Source organism: Rhinoderma darwinii, unplaced genomic scaffold (assembly GCF_050947455.1).
Source record: "Rhinoderma darwinii isolate aRhiDar2 unplaced genomic scaffold, aRhiDar2.hap1 Scaffold_621, whole genome shotgun sequence".
NCBI classification, from domain to species: domain Eukaryota; kingdom Metazoa; phylum Chordata; class Amphibia; order Anura; family Rhinodermatidae; genus Rhinoderma; species Rhinoderma darwinii.
The window spans coordinates 100,246-124,999 of record NW_027464177.1 but is presented as its reverse complement, the minus strand read 5'-3'; the positions used below and the strand labels follow the sequence as shown (position 1 = coordinate 124,999).

Sequence of the window (24,754 nt, the reverse complement as noted above, 5' to 3'; positions counted from 1 at the left end):
AGGCTGAATCGCTGCAAGGGCTGAACAGCAGTATCGGGCAGGCTCGGGCAACGCGCGGCCCGTTCGGGTTATCGCTTCTCGGCCTTTTGGCTAAGATCAAGTGTAGTATCTGTTCTTATCAGTTTAATATCTGATACGTCCCCTATCTGGGGACCATATATTAAATGGATTTTTAGAACAGGGAGATGGAAATAGAGCTTGCTCTGTCCACTCCACGCATTGACCTGGTATTGCAGTATTTCCAGGACCGGTGCACCCTTTCCTTATGTGTTGACTAAAAGCAGATTCCAAAAGTGTTTTTTGCAGTGGCGGACACAGACTGCAAAAGGCCCCTGTGCAGATAATGTGCCAGGGCCCCCCCGCCCCCCCCCCCCAATACCGACAAAGTTACCTAAACATATATATGCATATAAAAATAAACCTTACTAATAAAAATTATGAAGGAAGATTTATATTGTACATTTTATTACCAGTTTAGAACACAAGTAACACATTTTTTTCCGGGTTAAATTCTTATCTAAACTAAGTCCCTAAATGTGGGCAAAGAAAATGAAAAACCTATACTCACCTCCTCCGGCGCCTCCGTTCCCCCTCCGCAGCCCCTATCCCTTTCTGTGTTTACAAAGCTGCTGTGGTGACGCGCGGTCGATGGCACATGACCGCTGCAGCCAATCAATGCCCTCAACAGCGATTTGCTGTGGAACTACTGTCCTCAGCAGCACACCAATGAGGAGTTATTGGCAGCAGCGGTCACGTGCCATCGGCAGCGCGTCACCAGTGCAGCCTTGTACACTTGTAACACAGACCGAGACAGGAGGATGGGGGCTGCGGCGGGTGAACGGAGGCGAGGGAGGAGGTGAGTATAGTTTTTTTATTTTCTTTGCCCACATTTAGAGACTTAGGTTAAATTGAATCATTGAATATAACACAAAGCACTCATGCAACTGAGATGCAATAATTTAGATGATCTTATCATGCTTAGCTTACTGCACTGTTACCTATCAAGCAGGACTGAATCTCAAGATATCTACAGAGGGGGCTGTATGGCGTTATCTACAGGGGGGACTGTATGGCGCTATCAACAGAGGGGGCTGTATGGCGTTATCTACAGGGGGGACTGTATGGCGCTATCTACAGAGGGGTCTGTATGGCGCTATCTACAGGGGGGTCTGTATGGCGCTATCTACAGGGGGGACTGTATGGCGCTATCTACAGGGGGGACTGTATGGCGCTATCTACAGGGGGGACTGTATGGCGCTATCTACAGGGGGGACTGTATGGCGCTATCTACAGGGGGGACTGTATGGCGCTATCTACAGAGGGGGCTGTATGGCGTTATCTACAGGGGGGCTGTATGGCGTTATCTACAGGGGGCTGTATGGTGTTATCTACAGGGGGGACTTTATGGCGTTATCTACAGTGGGGTCTGTATGGCGTTATCTACAGGGGTTCTGTATGGCGTTCCCTACAGGGGGGGTCTGTAGGGAAAGTCATACAGCCCCCCCCTGTAGGGAACGCCATACAGACCCCCCTTTAGGGAACGCCATACAGACCCCCCTGTAGGGAACGCTATACAGCCCCCCCTGTAGGGAACGCTATACAGCCCCCCCTGTAGGGAACGCCTTACAGCCCCCCCCTGTAGGGAACGCTATACAGCCCCCCCCCCCTGTAGGGAACGCCATACACCCCCAATCACTCAAAAAAATGCGACCTACAGTGTGAAAAGACAAAAGACATGTATCCCCTATCCACAGGATAGGGGATACATGTGTGATCGCTGGCATTGATAGGGAGAGCGGGGGACCGAAAGTCCCCCGAAGTTCTCCATCACTCACCTCTGACTTCCGGTGTCTGCGCAGCTCAAGTGTGACCGGCGCTCCATTCATTTCTACGGAGCTGCCGACACAGACCCCGGAAGTCCGAGGTTTGTGATGGAGAACTTCAGGGGACTTTCGGTCCCCCGTTCTCCCTATCAATGCCAGCGATCACACACGTATCCCCTATCCTGTGGATAGGGGATACATGTCTTATGTTTAATGGCAGAGCGGGGAGATACTCCCTGCTCTGCCGTAGTGTTCCGTGGCATCGCGCTGTAGCAGCCATAGCGGCAGCTAGCGGAGATTCCGGCCAAGGTGGGGGCCCGTGCCGGCAGGTGACGCGGGCCCCCTCATGCCGCGGCCCCGTAGCAGCCGCTACGGCTGCTATAGCAGTAGTTACGCCCCTGTGTTAGGGGGAGTTCACACTGAGGTTTTTTTCGCGAAAAACGTCAGAAAGTGCCTCCCATTGAAATCCATGAAATTTTTCCTGCGAGCAGTAAAAACCGCATGCGGGAAAAAGAAGCGCAATGCCCTTTCTTCGGGCGTTTCTGTCTCTGACTTCCCATTGACAACAATGGCAGGCAGAAAATGCGTTTTTTGCTGCGTTTCCCTGCCCACGGCCCGATGGCCGAAAAACGCCACAAAAAAACGCAATGAAAAACGCGGGAAGTGTTCTACCGGCAGGTCAAAATATGCCTCAAAATTCCGGAAGGAATTATGAGGCAGATTTTTCTACATAAAAACTTCTCCCTTCTGACATGAACTTTTTAACTTCATCTACCTGTCCTCTGCAGTCTGCACGTCCTCCACTCGTCCTGTGTCTGTCCTCCGCTCATCCTATGAGTTCTCCGGCAGTCCTGACTGTACTGTCCAGCCGCCCGAAGTCTTACGTCGCACCGCCCCCTGTCCTCTCCCCTGCCTGAGCGCTCCTCCTACCACCAGCATCGCCGTCCTGTCCTATTCATCTGTGCCAGATTGGCAGTGCAGTGTAGCGGCTATCACCGGGCCCGGGCACCCGCCCCCTCCCTCCCGATTGGTAGTGCAGTGTGGCGGCTATCACCGGGCCCCCGCCCCCTCCCTCCCCTCATGCCTAGTGTTGTGATGCTACTAGGCATGAGGGGGCCCGTGCCGCCAGGCCTGGTACATAAAATGTAATGTGCCTGTCAGGGCGACACGGGCCCCCCCATGCCGCGGGCCCCGTAGCAGCTGCTACGGCTGCTACTGTGGTAGTTACGCCACTGAACGGGCCCCCTTCCCACGCGGGGCCCTTGTGCAGCTGCACCGGCTGCACATGCGGTATGTCCGCCCCTGGTTTTTTGTCTTTGCTATTGTTTCTGTCTTTCAGAAGGGATCTCCCCTTTTAATCCCATTATTTCAACACCTGTTGGACAATGCATGAGTGATAATGAGCTCATTGATTAAATGCAATTAATGAATAGATTGCCACCTCTTGTTGTGTGTCGTCTGTGTTTCTGTGTTTCCGGCATTTCACATTGGAACACCTCATTCACCTTCCTTGTCTTCTCTCCGCCCTCCCTTTTAGGTAAGTTAAAGAGCTGCACCTGAGCCAGCCACTGATTGATTGATTGATTGATTGATTGATTGATTGATTGATTGATTGATTGATTGATTGATGCAGCACAACAGTCAAATAGTGGAGTGGAGTAGGGGAACAGCAAACAGCCAATAAAGCAGCCCGCCCGCTCGCCTGCCCGCCACAATGGACCTACCTGTGTACACTAGATGGATGTGATGGAATGTACTGTCGTCCCTACATTTCAAGAAGAAGTAAGAATTGCAGTTGCAACAAAGCCTTGCTTGCCTACAAAGAGAGCAGCAATTTGGATTTGTTACTATGTTACCTAGAAGAATAACAAACTGTGCAAGGATGGAGGTTGTAGGAGCAAGGAGAAGTTGTCTGTAAAGTTGGTGGATGCCTATTTTCCATTTTGCAGTCCCTTGTCTCCCTCTTGTGGCTTCCTGGAGGCAACTAGCTGTGCAAAAAAAAGACAGCCTGGCGGCCGGCTGTTGCAGTGTTGCCCTCTCAGGCAACACTGAGTGACTGACTGAGCCTCACCGTCTTATATAAAGTTCAGACGGAACTTTGCACGTGTCATAGTGGAGCCCTCAGGATTCCAGAGCCAGCTTTCTGACATCATAATGGGGCCTCAGAGATAAAAGCCTGGGCCCAGGCAGTGTTGGTCAGTGCTGCTCAGCAGGCAGCACTGGACTGGACTGGATTACAGCTGATACAAGGTGTGAAGGAACAAGGGGTGGCTGTGGGCATGCACTTGCTGCCGCTGCCAGTGTTTATCTGCATGGCAGCAGGGCATTTGGGCGTTGCCAGGAAGGCGTTTTTATGTAGATTCCTCCTCTTTCAGCACTGCATTGTGGTGCAAGCAAAAGAAGCAAATCCTGTCTGGCTTCCTCTCCGGCCTTTATTCACCTCCCGTGTAGCTGTGAGTGTGTGAGCCTGCAGGGCCCCATGGAATTGCCTAGAAGTAGGCTGAATCGCTGCAAGGGCTGAACAGCAGTATCGGGCAGGCTCGGGCAACGCGCGGCCCGTTCGGGTTATCGCTTCTCGGCCTTTTGGCTAAGATCAAGTGTAGTATCTGTTCTTATCAGTTTAATATCTGATACGTCCCCTATCTGGGGACCATATATTAAATGGATTTTTAGAACAGGGAGATGGAAATAGAGCTTGCTCTGTCCACTCCACGCATTGACCTGGTATTGCAGTATTTCCAGGACCGGTGCACCCTTTCCTTATGTGTTGACTAAAAGCAGATTCCAAAAGTGTTTTTTGTCTTTGCTATTGTTTCTGTCTTTCTGAAGGGATCTCCCCTTTTAATCCCATTATTTCAACACCTGTTGGACAATGCATGAGTGATAATGAGCTCATTGATTAAATGCAATTAATGAATAGATTGCCACCTCTTCTTGTGTGTCGTCTGTGTTTCTGTGTTTCCGGCATTTCACATTGGAACACCTCATTCACCTTCCTTGTCTTCTCTCCGCCCTCCCTTTTAGGTAAGTTAAAGAGCTGCACCTGAGCCAGCCACTGATTGATTGATTGATTGATTGATTGATTGATTGATTGATTGATGCAGCACAACAGTCAAATAGTGGAGTGGAGTAGGGGAACAGCAAACAGCCAATAAAGCAGCCCGCCCGCTCGCCTGCCCGCCACAATGGACCTACCTGTGTACACTAGATGGATGTGATGGAATGTACTGTCGTCCCTACATTTCAAGAAGAAGTAAGAATTGCAGTTGCAACAAAGCCTTGCTTGCCTACAAAGAGAGCAGCAATTTGGATTTGTTACTATGTTACCTAGAAGAATAACAAACTGTGCAAGGATGGAGGTTGTAGGAGCAAGGAGAAGTTGTCTGTAAAGTTGGTGGATGCCTATTTTCCATTTTGCAGTCCCTTGTCTCCCTCTTGTGGCCTCCTGGAGGCAACTAGCTGTGCAAAAAAAAGACAGCCTGGCGGCCGGCTGTTGCAGTGTTGCCCTCTCAGGCAACACTGAGTGACTGACTGAGCCTCACCGTCTTATATAAAGTTCAGACGGAACTTTGCACGTGTCATAGTGGAGCCCTCAGGATTCCAGAGCCAGCTTTCTGACATCATAATGGGGCCTCAGAGATAAAAGCCTGGGCCCAGGCAGTGTTGGTCAGTGCTGCTCAGCAGGCAGCACTGGACTGGACTGGATTACAGCTGATACAAGGTGTGAAGGAACAAGGGGTGGCTGTGGGCATGCACTTGCTGCCGCTGCCAGTGTTTATCTGCATGGCAGCAGGGCATTTGGGCGTTGCCAGGAAGGCGTTTTTATGTAGATTCCTCCTCTTTCAGCACTGCATTGTGGTGCAAGCAAAAGAAGCAAATCCTGTCTGGCTTCCTCTCCGGCCTTTATTCACCTCCCGTGTAGCTGTGAGTGTGTGAGCCTGCAGGGCCCCATGGAATTGCCTAGAAGTAGGCTGAATCGCTGCAAGGGCTGAACAGCAGTATCGGGCAGGCTCGGGCAACGCGCGGCCCGTTCGGGTTATCGCTTCTCGGCCTTTTGGCTAAGATCAAGTGTAGTATCTGTTCTTATCAGTTTAATATCTGATACGTCCCCTATCTGGGGACCATATATTAAATGGATTTTTAGAACAGGGAGATGGAAATAGAGCTTGCTCTGTCCACTCCACGCATTGACCTGGTATTGCAGTATTTCCAGGACCGGTGCACCCTTTCCTTATGTGTTGACTAAAAGCAGATTCCAAAAGTGTTTTTTGTCTTTGCTATTGTTTCTGTCTTTCTGAAGGGATCTCCCCTTTTAATCCCATTATTTCAACACCTGTTGGACAATGCATGAGTGATAATGAGCTCATTGATTAAATGCAATTAATGAATAGATTGCCACCTCTTGTTGTGTGTCGTCTGTGTTTCTGTGTTTCCGGCATTTCACATTGGAACACCTCATTCACCTTCCTTGTCTTCTCTCCGCCCTCCCTTTTAGGTAAGTTAAAGAGCTGCACCTGAGCCAGCCACTGATTGATTGATTGATTGATTGATTGATTGATTGATTGATTGATTGATTGATTGATTGATTGATTGATGCAGCACAACAGTCAAATAGTGGAGTGGAGTAGGGGAACAGCAAACAGCCAATAAAGCAGCCCGCCCGCTCGCCTGCCCGCCACAATGGACCTACCTGTGTACACTAGATGGATGTGATGGAATGTACTGTCGTCCCTACATTTCAAGAAGAAGTAAGAATTGCAGTTGCAACAAAGCCTTGCTTGCCTACAAAGAGAGCAGCAATTTGGATTTGTTACTATGTTACCTAGAAGAATAACAAACTGTGCAAGGATGGAGGTTGTAGGAGCAAGGAGAAGTTGTCTGTAAAGTTGGTGGATGCCTATTTTCCATTTTGCAGTCCCTTGTCTCCCTCTTGTGGCCTCCTGGAGGCAACTAGCTGTGCAAAAAAAAGACAGCCTGGCGGCCGGCTGTTGCAGTGTTGCCCTCTCAGGCAACACTGAGTGACTGACTGAGCCTCACCGTCTTATATAAAGTTCAGACGGAACTTTGCACGTGTCATAGTGGAGCCCTCAGGATTCCAGAGCCAGCTTTCTGACATCATAATGGGGCCTCAGAGATAAAAGCCTGGGCCCAGGCAGTGTTGGTCAGTGCTGCTCAGCAGGCAGCACTGGACTGGACTGGATTACAGCTGATACAAGGTGTGAAGGAACAAGGGGTGGCTGTGGGCATGCACTTGCTGCCGCTGCCAGTGTTTATCTGCATGGCAGCAGGGCATTTGGGCGTTGCCAGGAAGGCGTTTTTATGTAGATTCCTCCTCTTTCAGCACTGCATTGTGGTGCAAGCAAAAGAAGCAAATCCTGTCTGGCTTCCTCTCCGGCCTTTATTCACCTCCCGTGTAGCTGTGAGTGTGTGAGCCTGCAGGGCCCCATGGAATTGCCTAGAAGTAGGCTGAATCGCTGCAAGGGCTGAACAGCAGTATCGGGCAGGCTCGGGCAACGCGCGGCCCGTTCGGGTTATCGCTTCTCGGCCTTTTGGCTAAGATCAAGTGTAGTATCTGTTCTTATCAGTTTAATATCTGATACGTCCCCTATCTGGGGACCATATATTAAATGGATTTTTAGAACAGGGAGATGGAAATAGAGCTTGCTCTGTCCACTCCACGCATTGACCTGGTATTGCAGTATTTCCAGGACCGGTGCACCCTTTCCTTATGTGTTGACTAAAAGCAGATTCCAAAAGTGTTTTTTGTCTTTGCTATTGTTTCTGTCTTTCTGAAGGGATCTCCCCTTTTAATCCCATTATTTCAACACCTGTTGGACAATGCATGAGTGATAATGAGCTCATTGATTAAATGCAATTAATGAATAGATTGCCACCTCTTGTTGTGTGTCGTCTGTGTTTCTGTGTTTCCGGCATTTCACATTGGAACACCTCATTCACCTTCCTTGTCTTCTCTCCGCCCTCCCTTTTAGGTAAGTTAAAGAGCTGCACCTGAGCCAGCCACTGATTGATTGATTGATTGATTGATTGATTGATTGATTGATTGATTGATTGATTGATTGATGCAGCACAACAGTCAAATAGTGGAGTGGAGTAGGGGAACAGCAAACAGCCAATAAAGCAGCCCGCCCGCTCGCCTGCCCGCCACAATGGACCTACCTGTGTACACTAGATGGATGTGATGGAATGTACTGTCGTCCCTACATTTCAAGAAGAAGTAAGAATTGCAGTTGCAACAAAGCCTTGCTTGCCTACAAAGAGAGCAGCAATTTGGATTTGTTACTATGTTACCTAGAAGAATAACAAACTGTGCAAGGATGGAGGTTGTAGGAGCAAGGAGAAGTTGTCTGTAAAGTTGGTGGATGCCTATTTTCCATTTTGCAGTCCCTTGTCTCCCTCTTGTGGCCTCCTGGAGGCAACTAGCTGTGCAAAAAAAAGACAGCCTGGCGGCCGGCTGTTGCAGTGTTGCCCTCTCAGGCAACACTGAGTGACTGACTGAGCCTCACCGTCTTATATAAAGTTCAGACGGAACTTTGCACGTGTCATAGTGGAGCCCTCAGGATTCCAGAGCCAGCTTTCTGACATCATAATGGGGCCTCAGAGATAAAAGCCTGGGCCCAGGCAGTGTTGGTCAGTGCTGCTCAGCAGGCAGCACTGGACTGGACTGGATTACAGCTGATACAAGGTGTGAAGGAACAAGGGGTGGCTGTGGGCATGCACTTGCTGCCGCTGCCAGTGTTTATCTGCATGGCAGCAGGGCATTTGGGCGTTGCCAGGAAGGCGTTTTTATGTAGATTCCTCCTCTTTCAGCACTGCATTGTGGTGCAAGCAAAAGAAGCAAATCCTGTCTGGCTTCCTCTCCGGCCTTTATTCACCTCCCGTGTAGCTGTGAGTGTGTGAGCCTGCAGGGCCCCATGGAATTGCCTAGAAGTAGGCTGAATCGCTGCAAGGGCTGAACAGCAGTATCGGGCAGGCTCGGGCAACGCGCGGCCCGTTCGGGTTATCGCTTCTCGGCCTTTTGGCTAAGATCAAGTGTAGTATCTGTTCTTATCAGTTTAATATCTGATACGTCCCCTATCTGGGGACCATATATTAAATGGATTTTTAGAACAGGGAGATGGAAATAGAGCTTGCTCTGTCCACTCCACGCATTGACCTGGTATTGCAGTATTTCCAGGACCGGTGCACCCTTTCCTTATGTGTTGACTAAAAGCAGATTCCAAAAGTGTTTTTTGTCTTTGCTATTGTTTCTGTCTTTCTGAAGGGATCTCCCCTTTTAATCCCATTATTTCAACACCTGTTGGACAATGCATGAGTGATAATGAGCTCATTGATTAAATGCAATTAATGAATAGATTGCCACCTCTTGTTGTGTGTCGTCTGTGTTTCTGTGTTTCCGGCATTTCACATTGGAACACCTCATTCACCTTCCTTGTCTTCTCTCCGCCCTCCCTTTTAGGTAAGTTAAAGAGCTGCACCTGAGCCAGCCACTGATTGATTGATTGATTGATTGATTGATTGATTGATTGATTGATTGATTGATTGATTGATTGATTGATTGATGCAGCACAACAGTCAAATAGTGGAGTGGAGTAGGGGAACAGCAAACAGCCAATAAAGCAGCCCGCCCGCTCGCCTGCCCGCCACAATGGACCTACCTGTGTACACTAGATGGATGTGATGGAATGTACTGTCGTCCCTACATTTCAAGAAGAAGTAAGAATTGCAGTTGCAACAAAGCCTTGCTTGCCTACAAAGAGAGCAGCAATTTGGATTTGTTACTATGTTACCTAGAAGAATAACAAACTGTGCAAGGATGGAGGTTGTAGGAGCAAGGAGAAGTTGTCTGTAAAGTTGGTGGATGCCTATTTTCCATTTTGCAGTCCCTTGTCTCCCTCTTGTGGCCTCCTGGAGGCAACTAGCTGTGCAAAAAAAAGACAGCCTGGCGGCCGGCTGTTGCAGTGTTGCCCTCTCAGGCAACACTGAGTGACTGACTGAGCCTCACCGCCTTATATAAAGTTCAGACGGAACTTTGCACGTGTCATAGTGGAGCCCTCAGGATTCCAGAGCCAGCTTTCTGACATCATAATGGGGCCTCAGAGATAAAAGCCTGGGCCCAGGCAGTGTTGGTCAGTGCTGCTCAGCAGGCAGCACTGGACTGGACTGGATTACAGCTGATACAAGGTGTGAAGGAACAAGGGGTGGCTGTGGGCACTTGCTGCCGCTGCCAGTGTTTATCTGCATGGCAGCAGGGCATTTGGGCGTTGCCAGGAAGGCGTTTTTATGTAGATTCCTCCTCTTTCAGCACTGCATTGTGGTGCAAGCAAAAGAAGCAAATCCTGTCTGGCTTCCTCTCCGGCCTTTATTCACCTCCCGTGTAGCTGTGAGTGTGTGAGCCTGCAGGGCCCCATGGAATTGCCTAGAAGTAGGCTGAATCGCTGCAAGGGCTGAACAGCAGTATCGGGCAGGCTCGGGCAACGCGCGGCCCGTTCGGGTTATCGCTTCTCGGCCTTTTGGCTAAGATCAAGTGTAGTATCTGTTCTTATCAGTTTAATATCTGATACGTCCCCTATCTGGGGACCATATATTAAATGGATTTTTAGAACAGGGAGATGGAAATAGAGCTTGCTCTGTCCACTCCACGCATTGACCTGGTATTGCAGTATTTCCAGGACCGGTGCACCCTTTCCTTATGTGTTGACTAAAAGCAGATTCCAAAAGTGTTTTTTGTCTTTGCTATTGTTTCTGTCTTTCTGAAGGGATCTCCCCTTTTAATCCCATTATTTCAACACCTGTTGGACAATGCATGAGTGATAATGAGCTCATTGATTAAATGCAATTAATGAATAGATTGCCACCTCTTGTTGTGTGTCGTCTGTGTTTCTGTGTTTCCGGCATTTCACATTGGAACACCTCATTCACCTTCCTTGTCTTCTCTCCGCCCTCCCTTTTAGGTAAGTTAAAGAGCTGCACCTGAGCCAGCCACTGATTGATTGATTGATTGATTGATTGATTGATTGATTGATTGATTGATTGATTGATGCAGCACAACAGTCAAATAGTGGAGTGGAGTAGGGGAACAGCAAACAGCCAATAAAGCAGCCCGCCCGCTCGCCTGCCCGCCACAATGGACCTACCTGTGTACACTAGATGGATGTGATGGAATGTACTGTCGTCCCTACATTTCAAGAAGAAGTAAGAATTGCAGTTGCAACAAAGCCTTGCTTGCCTACAAAGAGAGCAGCAATTTGGATTTGTTACTATGTTACCTAGAAGAATAACAAACTGTGCAAGGATGGAGGTTGTAGGAGCAAGGAGAAGTTGTCTGTAAAGTTGGTGGATGCCTATTTTCCATTTTGCAGTCCCTTGTCTCCCTCTTGTGGCCTCCTGGAGGCAACTAGCTGTGCAAAAAAAAGACAGCCTGGCGGCCGGCTGTTGCAGTGTTGCCCTCTCAGGCAACACTGAGTGACTGACTGAGCCTCACCGTCTTATATAAAGTTCAGACGGAACTTTGCACGTGTCATAGTGGAGCCCTCAGGATTCCAGAGCCAGCTTTCTGACATCATAATGGGGCCTCAGAGATAAAAGCCTGGGCCCAGGCAGTGTTGGTCAGTGCTGCTCAGCAGGCAGCACTGGACTGGACTGGATTACAGCTGATACAAGGTGTGAAGGAACAAGGGGTGGCTGTGGGCATGCACTTGCTGCCGCTGCCAGTGTTTATCTGCATGGCAGCAGGGCATTTGGGCGTTGCCAGGAAGGCGTTTTTATGTAGATTCCTCCTCTTTCAGCACTGCATTGTGGTGCAAGCAAAAGAAGCAAATCCTGTCTGGCTTCCTCTCCGGCCTTTATTCACCTCCCGTGTAGCTGTGAGTGTGTGAGCCTGCAGGGCCCCATGGAATTGCCTAGAAGTAGGCTGAATCGCTGCAAGGGCTGAACAGCAGTATCGGGCAGGCTCGGGCAACGCGCGGCCCGTTCGGGTTATCACTTCTCGGCCTTTTGGCTAAGATCAAGTGTAGTATCTGTTCTTATCAGTTTAATATCTGATACGTCCCCTATCTGGGGACCATATATTAAATGGATTTTTAGAACAGGGAGATGGAAATAGAGCTTGCTCTGTCCACTCCACGCATTGACCTGGTATTGCAGTATTTCCAGGACCGGTGCACCCTTTCCTTATGTGTTGACTAAAAGCAGATTCCAAAAGTGTTTTTTGTCTTTGCTATTGTTTCTGTCTTTCTGAAGGGATCTCCCCTTTTAATCCCATTATTTCAACACCTGTTGGACAATGCATGAGTGATAATGAGCTCATTGATTAAATGCAATTAATGAATAGATTGCCACCTCTTGTTGTGTGTCGTCTGTGTTTCTGTGTTTCCGGCATTTCACATTGGAACACCTCATTCACCTTCCTTGTCTTCTCTCCGCCCTCCCTTTTAGGTAAGTTAAAGAGCTGCACCTGAGCCAGCCACTGATTGATTGATTGATTGATTGATTGATTGATTGATTGATTGATTGATTGATTGATTGATGCAGCACAACAGTCAAATAGTGGAGTGGAGTAGGGGAACAGCAAACAGCCAATAAAGCAGCCCGCCCGCTCGCCTGCCCGCCACAATGGACCTACCTGTGTACACTAGATGGATGTGATGGAATGTACTGTCGTCCCTACATTTCAAGAAGAAGTAAGAATTGCAGTTGCAACAAAGCCTTGCTTGCCTACAAAGAGAGCAGCAATTTGGATTTGTTACTATGTTACCTAGAAGAATAACAAACTGTGCAAGGATGGAGGTTGTAGGAGCAAGGAGAAGTTGTCTGTAAAGTTGGTGGATGCCTATTTTCCATTTTGCAGTCCCTTGTCTCCCTCTTGTGGCCTCCTGGAGGCAACTAGCTGTGCAAAAAAAAGACAGCCTGGCGGCCGGCTGTTGCAGTGTTGCCCTCTCAGGCAACACTGAGTGACTGACTGAGCCTCACCGTCTTATATAAAGTTCAGACGGAACTTTGCACGTGTCATAGTGGAGCCCTCAGGATTCCAGAGCCAGCTTTCTGACATCATAATGGGGCCTCAGAGATAAAAGCCTGGGCCCAGGCAGTGTTGGTCAGTGCTGCTCAGCAGGCAGCACTGGACTGGACTGGATTACAGCTGATACAAGGTGTGAAGGAACAAGGGGTGGCTGTGGGCATGCACTTGCTGCCGCTGCCAGTGTTTATCTGCATGGCAGCAGGGCATTTGGGCGTTGCCAGGAAGGCGTTTTTATGTAGATTCCTCCTCTTTCAGCACTGCATTGTGGTGCAAGCAAAAGAAGCAAATCCTGTCTGGCTTCCTCTCCGGCCTTTATTCACCTCCCGTGTAGCTGTGAGTGTGTGAGCCTGCAGGGCCCCATGGAATTGCCTAGAAGTAGGCTGAATCGCTGCAAGGGCTGAACAGCAGTATCGGGCAGGCTCGGGCAACGCGCGGCCCGTTCGGGTTATCGCTTCTCGGCCTTTTGGCTAAGATCAAGTGTAGTATCTGTTCTTATCAGTTTAATATCTGATACGTCCCCTATCTGGGGACCATATATTAAATGGATTTTTAGAACAGGGAGATGGAAATAGAGCTTGCTCTGTCCACTCCACGCATTGACCTGGTATTGCAGTATTTCCAGGACCGGTGCACCCTTTCCTTATGTGTTGACTAAAAGCAGATTCCAAAAGTGTTTTTTGTCTTTGCTATTGTTTCTGTCTTTCTGAAGGGATCTCCCCTTTTAATCCCATTATTTCAACACCTGTTGGACAATGCATGAGTGATAATGAGCTCATTGATTAAATGCAATTAATGAATAGATTGCCACCTCTTGTTGTGTGTCGTCTGTGTTTCTGTGTTTCCGGCATTTCACATTGGAACACCTCATTCACCTTCCTTGTCTTCTCTCCGCCCTCCCTTTTAGGTAAGTTAAAGAGCTGCACCTGAGCCAGCCACTGATTGATTGATTGATTGATTGATTGATTGATTGATTGATTGATTGATTGATTGATGCAGCACAACAGTCAAATAGTGGAGTGGAGTAGGGGAACAGCAAACAGCCAATAAAGCAGCCCGCCCGCTCGCCTGCCCGCCACAATGGACCTACCTGTGTACACTAGATGGATGTGATGGAATGTACTGTCGTCCCTACATTTCAAGAAGAAGTAAGAATTGCAGTTGCAACAAAGCCTTGCTTGCCTACAAAGAGAGCAGCAATTTGGATTTGTTACTATGTTACCTAGAAGAATAACAAACTGTGCAAGGATGGAGGTTGTAGGAGCAAGGAGAAGTTGTCTGTAAAGTTGGTGGATGCCTATTTTCCATTTTGCAGTCCCTTGTCTCCCTCTTGTGGCCTCCTGGAGGCAACTAGCTGTGCAAAAAAAAGACAGCCTGGCGGCCGGCTGTTGCAGTGTTGCCCTCTCAGGCAACACTGAGTGACTGACTGAGCCTCACCGTCTTATATAAAGTTCAGACGGAACTTTGCACGTGTCATAGTGGAGCCCTCAGGATTCCAGAGCCAGCTTTCTGACATCATAATGGGGCCTCAGAGATAAAAGCCTGGGCCCAGGCAGTGTTGGTCAGTGCTGCTCAGCAGGCAGCACTGGACTGGACTGGATTACAGCTGATACAAGGTGTGAAGGAACAAGGGGTGGCTGTGGGCATGCACTTGCTGCCGCTGCCAGTGTTTATCTGCATGGCAGCAGGGCATTTGGGCGTTGCCAGGAAGGCGTTTTTATGTAGATTCCTCCTCTTTCAGCACTGCATTGTGGTGCAAGCAAAAGAAGCAAATCCTGTCTGGCTTCCTCTCCGGCCTTTATTCACCTCCCGTGTAGCTGTGAGTGTGTGAGCCTGCAGGGCCCCATGGAATTGCCTAGAAGTAGGCTGAATCGCTGCAAGGGCTGAACAGCAGTATCGGGCAGGCTCGGGCAACGCGCGGCCCGTTCGGGTTATCGCTTCTCGGCCTTTTGGCTAAGATCAAGTGTAGTATCTGTTCTTATCAGTTTAATATCTGATACGTCCCCTATCTGGGGACCATATATTAAATGGATTTTTAGAACAGGGAGATGGAAATAGAGCTTGCTCTGTCCACTCCATGCTCTGTCCACTCCACGCATTGACCTGGTATTGCAGTATTTCCAGGACCGGTGCACCCTTTCCTTATGTGTTGACTAAAAGCAGATTCCAAAAGTGTTTTTTGTCTTTGCTATTGTTTCTGTCTTTCTGAAGGGATCTCCCCTTTTAATCCCATTATTTCAACACCTGTTGGACAATGCATGAGTGATAATGAGCTCATTGATTAAATGCAATTAATGAATAGATTGCCACCTCTTGTTGTGTGTCGTCTGTGTTTCTGTGTTTCCGGCATTTCACATTGGAACACCTCATTCACCTTCCTTGTCTTCTCTCCGCCCTCCCTTTTAGGTAAGTTAAAGAGCTGCACCTGAGCCAGCCACTGATTGATTGATTGATTGATTGATTGATTGATTGATTGATTGATGCAGCACAACAGTCAAATAGTGGAGTGGAGTAGGGGAACAGCAAACAGCCAATAAAGCAGCCCGCCCGCTCGCCTGCCCGCCACAATGGACCTACCTGTGTACACTAGATGGATGTGATGGAATGTACTGTCGTCCCTACATTTCAAGAAGAAGTAAGAATTGCAGTTGCAACAAAGCCTTGCTTGCCTACAAAGAGAGCAGCAATTTGGATTTGTTACTATGTTACCTAGAAGAATAACAAACTGTGCAAGGATGGAGGTTGTAGGAGCAAGGAGAAGTTGTCTGTAAAGTTGGTGGATGCCTATTTTCCATTTTGCAGTCCCTTGTCTCCCTCTTGTGGCCTCCTGGAGGCAACTAGCTGTGCAAAAAAAAGACAGCCTGGCGGCCGGCTGTTGCAGTGTTGCCCTCTCAGGCAACACTGAGTGACTGACTGAGCCTCACCGTCTTATATAAAGTTCAGACGGAACTTTGCACGTGTCATAGTGGAGCCCTCAGGATTCCAGAGCCAGCTTTCTGACATCATAATGGGGCCTCAGAGATAAAAGCCTGGGCCCAGGCAGTGTTGGTCAGTGCTGCTCAGCAGGCAGCACTGGACTGGACTGGATTACAGCTGATACAAGGTGTGAAGGAACAAGGGGTGGCTGTGGGCATGCACTTGCTGCCGCTGCCAGTGTTTATCTGCATGGCAGCAGGGCATTTGGGCGTTGCCAGGAAGGCGTTTTTATGTAGATTCCTCCTCTTTCAGCACTGCATTGTGGTGCAAGCAAAAGAAGCAAATCCTGTCTGGCTTCCTCTCCGGCCTTTATTCACCTCCCGTGTAGCTGTGAGTGTGTGAGCCTGCAGGGCCCCATGGAATTGCCTAGAAGTAGGCTGAATCGCTGCAAGGGCTGAACAGCAGTATCGGGCAGGCTCGGGCAACGCGCGGCCCGTTCGGGTTATCGCTTCTCGGCCTTTTGGCTAAGATCAAGTGTAGTATCTGTTCTTATCAGTTTAATATCTGATACGTCCCCTATCTGGGGACCATATATTAAATGGATTTTTAGAACAGGGAGATGGAAATAGAGCTTGCTCTGTCCACTCCACGCATTGACCTGGTATTGCAGTATTTCCAGGACCGGTGCACCCTTTCCTTATGTGTTGACTAAAAGCAGATTCCAAAAGTGTTTTTTGTCTTTGCTATTGTTTCTGTCTTTCTGAAGGGATCTCCCCTTTTAATCCCATTATTTCAACACCTGTTGGACAATGCATGAGTGATAATGAGCTCATTGATTAAATGCAATTAATGAATAGATTGCCACCTCTTGTTGTGTGTCGTCTGTGTTTCTGTGTTTCCGGCATTTCACATTGGAACACCTCATTCACCTTCCTTGTCTTCTCTCCGCCCTCCCTTTTAGGTAAGTTAAAGAGCTGCACCTGAGCCAGCCACTGATTGATTGATTGATTGATTGATTGATTGATTGATTGATTGATTGATGCAGCACAACAGTCAAATAGTGGAGTGGAGTAGGGGAACAGCAAACAGCCAATAAAGCAGCCCGCCCGCTCGCCTGCCCGCCACAATGGACCTACCTGTGTACACTAGATGGATGTGATGGAATGTACTGTCGTCCCTACATTTCAAGAAGAAGTAAGAATTGCAGTTGCAACAAAGCCTTGCTTGCCTACAAAGAGAGCAGCAATTTGGATTTGTTACTATGTTACCTAGAAGAATAACAAACTGTGCAAGGATGGAGGTTGTAGGAGCAAGGAGAAGTTGTCTGTAAAGTTGGTGGATGCCTATTTTCCATTTTGCAGTCCCTTGTCTCCCTCTTGTGGCCTCCTGGAGGCAACTAGCTGTGCAAAAAAAAGACAGCCTGGCGGCCGGCTGTTGCAGTGTTGCCCTCTCAGGCAACACTGAGTGACTGACTGAGCCTCACCGTCTTATATAAAGTTCAGACGGAACTTTGCACGTGTCATAGTGGAGCCCTCAGGATTCCAGAGCCAGCTTTCTGACATCATAATGGGGCCTCAGAGATAAAAGCCTGGGCCCAGGCAGTGTTGGTCAGTGCTGCTCAGCAGGCAGCACTGGACTGGACTGGATTACAGCTGATACAAGGTGTGAAGGAACAAGGGGTGGCTGTGGGCATGCACTTGCTGCCGCTGCCAGTGTTTATCTGCATGGCAGCAGGGCATTTGGGCGTTGCCAGGAAGGCGTTTTTATGTAGATTCCTCCTCTTTCAGCACTGCATTGTGGTGCAAGCAAAAGAAGCAAATCCTGTCTGGCTTCCTCTCCGGCCTTTATTCACCTCCCGTGTAGCTGTGAGTGTGTGAGCCTGCAGGGCCCCATGGAATTGCCTAGAAGTAGGCTGAATCGCTGCAAGGGCTGAACAGCAGTATCGGGCAGGCTCGGGCAACGCGCGGCCCGTTCGGGTTATCGCTTCTCGGCCTTTTGGCTAAGATCAAGTGTAGTATCTGTTCTTATCAGTTTAATATCTGATACGTCCCCTATCTGGGGACCATATATTAAATGGATTTTTAGAACAGGGAGATGGAAATAGAGCTTGCTCTGTCCACTCCACGCATTGACCTGGTATTGCAGTATTTCCAGGACCGGTGCACCCTTTCCTTATGTGTTGACTAAAAGCAGATTCCAAAAGTGTTTTTTGTCTTTGCTATTGTTTCTGTCTTTCTGAAGGGATCTCCCCTTTTAATCCCATTATTTCAACACCTGTTGGACAATGCATGAGTGATAATGAGCTCATTGATTAAATGCAATTAATGAATAGATTGCCACCTCTTGTTGTGTGTCGTCTGTGTTTCTGTGTTTCCGGCATTTCACATTGGAACACCTCATTCACCTTCCTTGTCTTCTCTCCGCCCTCCCTTTTAGGTAAGTTAAAGAGCTGCACCTGAGCCAGCCACTTGATTGATTGATTGATTGATTGATTGATTGATTGATTGATTGATTGATTGATTGATGCAGCACAACAGTCAAATAGTGGAGTGGAGTAGGGGAACAGCAAACAGCCAATAAAGCAGCCCGCCCGCTCGCCTGCCCGCCACAATGGACCTACCTGTGTACACTAGATGGATGTGATGGAATGTACGGTTGTCCCTACATTTCAAGAAGAAGTAAGAATTGCAGTTGCAACAAAGCCTTGCTTGCCTACAAAGAGAGCAGCAATTTGGATTTGTTACTATGTTACCTAGAAGAATAACAAACTGTGCAAGGATGGAGGTTGTAGGAGCAAGGAGAAGTTGTCTGTAAAGTTGGTGGATGCCTATTTTCCATTTTGCAGTCCCTTGTCTCCCTCTTGTGGCCTCCTGGAGGCAACTAGCTGTGCAAAAAAAAGACAGCCTGGCGGCCGGCTGTTGCAGTGTTGCCCTCTCAGGCAACACTGAGTGACTGACTGAGCCTCACCGTCTTATATAAAGTTCAGACGGAACTTTGCACGTGTCATAGTGGAGCCCTCAGGATTCCAGAGCCAGCTTTCTGACATCATAATGGGGCCTCAGAGATAAAAGCCTGGGCCCAGGCAGTGTTGGTCAGTGCTGCTCAGCAGGCAGCACTGGACTGGACTGGATTACAGCTGATACAAGGTGTGAAGGAACAAGGGGTGGCTGTGGGCATGCACTTGCTGCCGCTGCCAGTGTTTATCTGCATGGCAGCAGGGCATTTGGGCGTTGCCAGGAAGGCGTTTTTATGTAGATTCCTCCTCTTTCAGCACTGCATTGTGGTGCAAGCAAAAGAAGCAAATCCTGTCTGGCTTCCTCTCCGGCCTTTATTCACCTCCCGTGTAGCTGTGAGTGTGTGAGCCTGCAGGGCCCCATGGAATTGCCTAGAAGTAGGCTGAATCGCTGCAAGGGCTGAACAGCAGTATCGGGCAGGCTCGGGCAACGCGCGGCCCGTTCGGGTTATCGCTTCTCGGCCTTTTGGCTAAGATCAAGTGTAGTATCTGTTCTTATCAGTTTAATATCTGATACGTCCCCTATCTGGGGACCATATATTAAATGGATTTTTCGAACAGGGAGATGGAAATAGAGCTTGCTCTGTCCACTCCACGCATTGACCTGGTATTGCAGTATTTCCAGGACCGGTGCACCCTTTCCTTATGTGTTGACTAAAAGCAGATTCCAAAAGTGTTTTTTGTCTTTGCTATTGTTTCTGTCTTTCTGAAGGGATCTCCCCTTTTAATCCCATTATTTCAACACCTGTTGGACAATGCATGAGTGATAATGAGCTCATTGATTAAATGCAATTAATGAATAGATTGCCACCTCTTGTTGTGTGTCGTCTGTGTTTCTGTGTTTCCGGCATTTCACATTGGAACACCTCATTCACCTTCCTTGTCTTCTCTCCGCCCTCCCTTTTAGGTAAGTTAAAGAGCTGCACCTGAGCCAGCCACTGATTGATTGATTGATTGATTGATTGATTGATTGATTGATTGATTGATTGATTGATTGATGCAGCACAACAGTCAAATAGTGGAGTGGAGTAGGGGAACAGCAAACAGCCAATAAAGCAGCCCGCCCGCTCGCCTGCCCGCCACAATGGACCTACCTGTGTACACTAGATGGATGTGATGGAATGTACTGTCGTCCCTACATTTCAAGAAGAAGTAAGAATTGCAATTGCAACAAAGCCTTGCTTGCCTACAAAGAGAGCAGCAATTTGGATTTGTTACTATGTTACCTAGAAGAATAACAAACTGTGCAAGGATGGAGGTTGTAGGAGCAAGGAGAAGTTGTCTGTAAAGTTGGTGGATGCCTATTTTCCATTTTGCAGTCCCTTGTCTCCCTCTTGTGGCCTCCTGGAGGCAACTAGCTGTGCAAAAAAAAGACAGCCTGGCGGCCGGCTGTTGCAGTGTTGCCCTCTCAGGCAACACTGAGTGACTGACTGAGCCTCACCGTCTTATATAAAGTTCAGACGGAACTTTGCACGTGTCATAGTGGAGCCCTCAGGATTCCAGAGCCAGCTTTCTGACATCATAATGGGGCCTCAGAGATAAAAGCCTGGGCCCAGGCAGTGTTGGTCAGTGCTGCTCAGCAGGCAGCACTGGACTGGACTGGATTACAGCTGATACAAGGTGTGAAGGAACAAGGGGTGGCTGTGGGCATGCACTTGCTGCCGCTGCCAGTGTTTATCTGCATGGCAGCAGGGAATTTGGGCGTTGCCAGGAAGGCGTTTTTATGTAGATTCCTCCTCTTTCAGCACTGCATTGTGGTGCAAGCAAAAGAAGCAAATCCTGTCTGGCTTCCTCTCCGGCCTTTATTCACCTCCCGTGTAGCTGTGAGTGTGTGAGCCTGCAGGGCCCCATGGAATTGCCTAGAAGTAGGCTGAATCGCTGCAAGGGCTGAACAGCAGTATCGGGCAGGCTCGGGCAACGCGCGGCCCGTTCGGGTTATCGCTTCTCGGCCTTTTGGCTAAGATCAAGTGTAGTATCTGTTCTTATCAGTTTAATATCTGATACGTCCCCTATCTGGGGACCATATATTAAATGGATTTTTAGAACAGGGAGATGGAAATAGAGCTTGCTCTGTCCACTCCACGCATTGACCTGGTATTGCAGTATTTCCAGGACCGGTGCACCCTTTCCTTATGTGTTGACTAAAAGCAGATTCCAAAAGTGTTTTTTGTCTTTGCTATTGTTTCTGTCTTTCTGAAGGGATCTCCCCTTTTAATCCCATTATTTCAACACCTGTTGGACAATGCATGAGTGATAATGAGCTCATTGATTAAATGCAATTAATGAATAGATTGCCACCTCTTGTTGTGTGTCGTCTGTGTTTCTGTGTTTCCGGCATTTCACATTGGAACACCTCATTCACCTTCCTTGTCTTCTCTCCGCCCTCCCTTTTAGGTAAGTTAAAGAGCTGCACCTGAGCCAGCCACTGATTGATTGATTGATTGATTGATTGATTGATTGATTGATTGATTGATTGATGCAGCACAACAGTCAAATAGTGGAGTGGAGTAGGGGAACAGCAAACAGCCAATAAAGCAGCCCGCCCGCTCGCCTGCCCGCCACAATGGACCTACCTGTGTACACTAGATGGATGTGATGGAATGTACTGTCGTCCCTACATTTCAAGAAGAAGTAAGAATTGCAGTTGCAACAAAGCCTTGCTTGCCTACAAAGAGAGCAGCAATTTGGATTTGTTACTATGTTACCTAGAAGAATAACAAACTGTGCAAGGATGGAGGTTGTAGGAGCAAGGAGAAGTTGTCTGTAAAGTTGGTGGATGCCTATTTTCCATTTTGCAGTCCCTTGTCTCCCTCTTGTGGCCTCCTGGAGGCAACTAGCTGTGCAAAAAAAAGACAGCCTGGCGGCCGGCTGTTGCAGTGTTGCCCTCTCAGGCAACACTGAGTGACTGACTGAGCCTCACCGTCTTATATAAAGTTCAGACGGAACTTTGCACGTGTCATAGTGGAGCCCTCAGGATTCCAGAGCCAGCTTTCTGACATCATAATGGGGCCTCAGAGATAAAAGCCTGGGCCCAGGCAGTGTTGGTCAGTGCTGCTCAGCAGGCAGCACTGGACTGGACTGGATTACAGCTGATACAAGGTGTGAAGGAACAAGGGGTGGCTGTGGGCATGCACTTGCTGCCGCTGCCAGTGTTTATCTGCATGGCAGCAGGGCATTTGGGCGTTGCCAGGAAGGCGTTTTTATGTAGATTCCTCCTCTTTCAGCACTGCATTGTGGTGCAAGCAAAAGAAGCAAATCCTGTCTGGCTTCCTCTCCGGCCTTTATTCACCTCCCGTGTAGCTGTGAGTGTGTGAGCCTGCAGGGCCCCATGGAATTGCCTAGAAGTAGGCTGAATCGCTGCAAGGGCTGAACAGCAGTATCGGGCAGGCTCGGGCAACGCGCGGCCCGTTCGGGTTATCGCTTCTCGGCCTTTTGGCTAAGATCAAGTGTAGTATCTGTTCTTATCAGTTTAATATCTGATACGTCCCCTATCTGGGGACCATATATTAAATGGATTTTTAGAACAGGGAGATGGAAATAGAGCTTGCTCTGTCCACTCCACGCATTGACCTGGTATTGCAGTATTTCCAGGACCGGTGCACCCTTTCCTTATGTGTTGACTAAAAGCAGATTCCAAAAGTGTTTTTTGTCTTTGCTATTGTTTCTGTCTTTCTGAAGGGATCTCCCCTTTTAATCCCATTATTTCAACACCTGTTGGACAATGCATGAGTGATAATGAGCTCATTGATTAAATGCAATTAATGAATAGATTGCCACCTCTTGTTGTGTGTCGTCTGTGTTTCTGTGTTTCCGGCATTTCACATTGGAACACCTCATTCACCTTCCTTGTCTTCTCTCCGCCCTCCCTTTTAGGTAAGTTAAAGAGCTGCACCTGAGCCAGCCACTGATTGATTGATTGATTGATTGATTGATTGATTGATTGATTGATTGATTGATTGATTGATTGCAGCACAACAGTCAAATAGTGGAGTGGAGTAGGGGAACAGCAAACAGCCAATAAAGCAGCCCGCCCGCTCGCCTGCCCGCCACAATGGACCTACCTGTGTACACTAGATGGATGTGATGGAATGTACTGTCGTCCCTACATTTCAAGAAGAAGTAAGAATTGCAGTTGCAACAAAGCCTTGCTTGCCTACAAAGAGAGCAGCAATTTGGATTTGTTACTATGTTACCTAGAAGAATAACAAACTGTGCAAGGATGGAGGTTGTAGGAGCAAGGAGAAGTTGTCTGTAAAGTTGGTGGATGCCTATTTTCCATTTTGCAGTCCCTTGTCTCCCTCTTGTGGCTTCCTGGAGGCAACTAGCTGTGCAAAAAAAAGACAGCCTGGCGGCCGGCTGTTGCAGTGTTGCCCTCTCAGGCAACACTGAGTGACTGACTGAGCCTCACCGTCTTATATAAAGTTCAGACGGAACTTTGCACGTGTCATAGTGGAGCCCTCAGGATTCCAGAGCCAGCTTTCTGACATCATAATGGGGCCTCAGAGATAAAAGCCTGGGCCCAGGCAGTGTTGGTCAGTGCTGCTCAGCAGGCAGCACTGGACTGGACTGGATTACAGCTGATACAAGGTGTGAAGGAACAAGGGGTGGCTGTGGGCATGCACTTGCTGCCGCTGCCAGTGTTTATCTGCATGGCAGCAGGGCATTTGGGCGTTGCCAGGAAGGCGTTTTTATGTAGATTCCTCCTCTTTCAGCACTGCATTGTGGTGCAAGCAAAATAAGCAAATCCTGTCTGGCTTCCTCTCCGGCCTTTATTCACCTCCCGTGTAGCTGTGAGTGTGTGAGCCTGCAGGGCCCCATGGAATTGCCTAGAAGTAGGCTGAATCGCTGCAAGGGCTGAACAGCAGTATCGGGCAGGCTCGGGCAACGCGCGGCCCGTTCGGGTTATCGCTTCTCGGCCTTTTGGCTAAGATCAAGTGTAGTATCTGTTCTTATCAGTTTAATATCTGATACGTCCCCTATCTGGGGACCATATATTAAATGGATTTTTAGAACAGGGAGATGGAAATAGAGCTTGCTCTGTCCACTCCACGCATTGACCTGGTATTGCAGTATTTCCAGGACCGGTGCACCCTTTCCTTATGTGTTGACTAAAAGCAGATTCCAAAAGTGTTTTTTGTCTTTGCTATTGTTTCTGTCTTTCTGAAGGGATCTCCCCTTTTAATCCCATTATTTCAACACCTGTTGGACAATGCATGAGTGATAATGAGCTCATTGATTAAATGCAATTAATGAATAGATTGCCACCTCTTGTTGTGTGTCGTCTGTGTTTCTGTGTTTCCGGCATTTCACATTGGAACACCTCATTCACCTTCCTTGTCTTCTCTCCGCCCTCCCTTTTAGGTAAGTTAAAGAGCTGCACCTGAGCCAGCCACTGATTGATTGATTGATTGATTGATTGATTGATTGATTGATTGATGCAGCACAACAGTCAAATAGTGGAGTGGAGTAGGGGAACAGCAAACAGCCAATAAAGCAGCCCGCCCGCTCGCCTGCCCGCCACAATGGACCTACCTGTGTACACTAGATGGATGTGATGGAATGTACTGTCGTCCCTACATTTCAAGAAGAAGTAAGAATTGCAGTTGCAACAAAGCCTTGCTTGCCTACAAAGAGAGCAGCAATTTGGATTTGTTACTATGTTACCTAGAAGAATAACAAACTGTGCAAGGATGGAGGTTGTAGGAGCAAGGAGAAGTTGTCTGTAAAGTTGGTGGATGCCTATTTTCCATTTTGCAGTCCCTTGTCTCCCTCTTGTGGCCTCCTGGAGGCAACTAGCTGTGCAAAAAAAAGACAGCCTGGCGGCCGGCTGTTGCAGTGTTGCCCTCTCAGGCAACACTGAGTGACTGACTGAGCCTCACCGTCTTATATAAAGTTCAGACGGAACTTTGCACGTGTCATAGTGGAGCCCTCAGGATTCCAGAGCCAGCTTTCTGACATCATAATGGG

At 48.4% G+C, this 24,754-nt stretch overlaps 14 non-coding genes and 1 pseudogene across 14 annotated transcripts; all 15 read left to right on the top strand.

Annotated features, from left to right (window-relative positions):
* The first annotated feature begins 70 nt into the window (after window positions 1–70).
* Window positions 71–261, top strand: LOC142726267 (U2 spliceosomal RNA). The gene has a single exon (XR_012876733.1). It is a non-coding gene; the product is annotated as a U2 spliceosomal RNA (small nuclear RNA).
* Window positions 262–4,390: 4,129 nt separating this feature from the next.
* LOC142726265 (U2 spliceosomal RNA) lies at window positions 4,391–4,581 on the top strand. Its single transcript, XR_012876731.1, has one exon. It is a non-coding gene; the product is annotated as a U2 spliceosomal RNA (small nuclear RNA).
* A 1,280-nt stretch (window positions 4,582–5,861) lies between these two features.
* On the top strand, window positions 5,862–6,052 carry LOC142726264 (U2 spliceosomal RNA). Its single transcript, XR_012876730.1, has one exon. It is a non-coding gene; the product is annotated as a U2 spliceosomal RNA (small nuclear RNA).
* A 1,304-nt stretch (window positions 6,053–7,356) lies between these two features.
* LOC142726263 (U2 spliceosomal RNA) lies at window positions 7,357–7,547 on the top strand. Its single transcript, XR_012876729.1, has one exon. It is a non-coding gene; the product is annotated as a U2 spliceosomal RNA (small nuclear RNA).
* A 1,296-nt stretch (window positions 7,548–8,843) lies between these two features.
* On the top strand, window positions 8,844–9,034 carry LOC142726262 (U2 spliceosomal RNA). Its single transcript, XR_012876728.1, has one exon. It is a non-coding gene; the product is annotated as a U2 spliceosomal RNA (small nuclear RNA).
* Window positions 9,035–10,338: 1,304 nt separating this feature from the next.
* Window positions 10,339–10,529, top strand: LOC142726261 (U2 spliceosomal RNA). Its single transcript, XR_012876727.1, has one exon. It is a non-coding gene; the product is annotated as a U2 spliceosomal RNA (small nuclear RNA).
* A 1,292-nt stretch (window positions 10,530–11,821) lies between these two features.
* Window positions 11,822–12,012, top strand: LOC142726280 (U2 spliceosomal RNA). The gene has a single exon (XR_012876744.1). It is a non-coding gene; the product is annotated as a U2 spliceosomal RNA (small nuclear RNA).
* A 1,296-nt stretch (window positions 12,013–13,308) lies between these two features.
* On the top strand, window positions 13,309–13,499 carry LOC142726260 (U2 spliceosomal RNA). The gene has a single exon (XR_012876726.1). It is a non-coding gene; the product is annotated as a U2 spliceosomal RNA (small nuclear RNA).
* A 1,292-nt stretch (window positions 13,500–14,791) lies between these two features.
* On the top strand, window positions 14,792–14,998 carry LOC142726288 (U2 spliceosomal RNA; annotated as a pseudogene).
* A 1,280-nt stretch (window positions 14,999–16,278) lies between these two features.
* On the top strand, window positions 16,279–16,469 carry LOC142726259 (U2 spliceosomal RNA). The gene has a single exon (XR_012876725.1). It is a non-coding gene; the product is annotated as a U2 spliceosomal RNA (small nuclear RNA).
* Window positions 16,470–17,753: 1,284 nt separating this feature from the next.
* Window positions 17,754–17,944, top strand: LOC142726258 (U2 spliceosomal RNA). Its single transcript, XR_012876724.1, has one exon. It is a non-coding gene; the product is annotated as a U2 spliceosomal RNA (small nuclear RNA).
* Window positions 17,945–19,237: 1,293 nt separating this feature from the next.
* On the top strand, window positions 19,238–19,428 carry LOC142726281 (U2 spliceosomal RNA). Its single transcript, XR_012876745.1, has one exon. It is a non-coding gene; the product is annotated as a U2 spliceosomal RNA (small nuclear RNA).
* A 1,296-nt stretch (window positions 19,429–20,724) lies between these two features.
* LOC142726256 (U2 spliceosomal RNA) lies at window positions 20,725–20,915 on the top strand. Its single transcript, XR_012876723.1, has one exon. It is a non-coding gene; the product is annotated as a U2 spliceosomal RNA (small nuclear RNA).
* A 1,288-nt stretch (window positions 20,916–22,203) lies between these two features.
* On the top strand, window positions 22,204–22,394 carry LOC142726255 (U2 spliceosomal RNA). Its single transcript, XR_012876722.1, has one exon. It is a non-coding gene; the product is annotated as a U2 spliceosomal RNA (small nuclear RNA).
* Window positions 22,395–23,691: 1,297 nt separating this feature from the next.
* LOC142726253 (U2 spliceosomal RNA) lies at window positions 23,692–23,882 on the top strand. Its single transcript, XR_012876720.1, has one exon. It is a non-coding gene; the product is annotated as a U2 spliceosomal RNA (small nuclear RNA).
* The last annotated feature ends 872 nt before the right edge of the window (window positions 23,883–24,754 follow it).